The sequence below is a fragment of the Wasmannia auropunctata genome, unplaced genomic scaffold, assembly GCF_000956235.1.
Source record: "Wasmannia auropunctata unplaced genomic scaffold, wasmannia.A_1.0 LD276241.1, whole genome shotgun sequence".
NCBI classification, from domain to species: Eukaryota; Metazoa; Arthropoda; class Insecta; order Hymenoptera; family Formicidae; genus Wasmannia; species Wasmannia auropunctata.
Genome location: NW_012086649.1, coordinates 1 through 1,639, shown reverse-complemented (window position 1 = coordinate 1,639; position 1,639 = coordinate 1). Strand labels below are relative to the sequence as shown.

The 1,639-nt window shown below is 26.8% G+C and overlaps 1 long non-coding RNA gene across 1 annotated transcript; it reads left to right on the top strand.

Moving 5' to 3' along the window:
• LOC105461861 lies at positions 1–1,603 on the top strand. The gene is made up of 2 exons (XR_975989.1): positions 1–68; positions 1,537–1,603. It is a non-coding gene; the product is annotated as an uncharacterized LOC105461861 (long non-coding RNA).
• The last annotated feature ends 36 nt before the right edge of the window (positions 1,604–1,639 follow it).

The window sequence follows — 1,639 nt, the reverse complement described above, 5'->3', positions numbered from 1 at the left end:
CCAGAATTTTTTGGTAATCGAGATCCGTGCAGGGAAAAAACGGAGCTACAACAAGGCTTCAAAGTCTCGTAAGAAGCAACTTTATAAATATTAGTGAGCAAATAATATAACTTGTTAGTGAAGAGTATGGTCGGGTATTATGGGCACTACAGGTAATATGAGCATCTTCTACATATATATTTTTTTTACAACGGTTAGTACTATATAGTGCAATCTGCTGTGTACAAAATGCACTGGATTCAGAACATCCCAGTATGCTACGGGATTTGCACTAACTTTATTTATTTTGAAAATTTGTCAAAATGAATAAAAATGTACGTTATTTTCTTGTTTCTTACGTTTTTCTCTTTATTTCATAAGGTTCGCAACCTACATTGAGATAACATATTTTTGTTCTGTATTATTAATATTTATAAAGTAAACAATATTTAGCTGTTTTAATCTCACTAATCCTTAAGACTATTATTAATTTGTTAGATATGAGGCTTTTTCAAACAGTATGTATGATCGTCTATTATGAGTATGCTCATATTATACTCTTACAGTAGTCTACTATAAACACCGTCAACCTTTGCAAAATGAAAAATAAGTCTTTTTGTTATTTTTAATTATTATTTTGAATTAATAATGTAGAATTCTAACTGATAAAAACTTTTCAACATCTAATTAATTTTATTCGTATATCGTGCAAGCAACAGATCCATGTAGAATATGTAGGAATCAACAGAAAATTCAAGATTTGCAATTATTATTAATAGATTATTCTGTGACAGGAGGATAATAACGTTGTAAATATTTATTTTTGTTAGAATATTTCGATACTGTTAAAGTAAAAAGCTATAATTTTTTTCTTATTGAAATGCTAAATGTTCTATAATAAAATGTTTAAATATTATGTGCTTTCTTTTTCTTTCAAGGTCTACATTGACCGTTTTGTGATAAATAAAATAATTATATTTTGAATGCTTATTTTGTTAGACTTTACTTATTTCAGTCCCGTTTAGCTAAAAATTATATTTCAATTTCTACCAAAATGTTAAACGTTTATTCTAATAAGAAATTTTAAATATTATTTTTTATTTCTGCATAATTTAAATACATTTCTGTGCTCATATTACCCTCAGATGCCCATATTATTCTACCTAGAGAATAATATGAGGACTGTTTGGGTAATAAGAGCACCCTCCATCACTTGATCATTTGCATTAAAATAATCATTTCCAATACCAAATTACGTAGAACATTAATAGACTTATCAAATGGGAGAAACAAGATATTCTTGTTCTTCAATATGCAAGAAATATCAAACATTTTTTTAATGTGTTGCAATACCCAATCCTACCCTATATGTAAAATGTTAATTTACAATATTTATAATATTTAAAGTATACACATTTTGAGATCATATGCAGAAAAAATATATCCTGTAAATGTGTATAGGTGTATTAATTGCAGATTTTTAAAAGTACTACAAATATTTTTGCTAAGATTTTGATACATTCTGATATATTAATAAATTAAATTGATTTAAAATAGGATTTCTTTTCCTCTGAAAGCAACAACGAAGGATGGCTATAAAATAATATATGCAACACTACTAGAACCAGAGTCTTCTCTCTTTGACTTTAATAACGTTCTC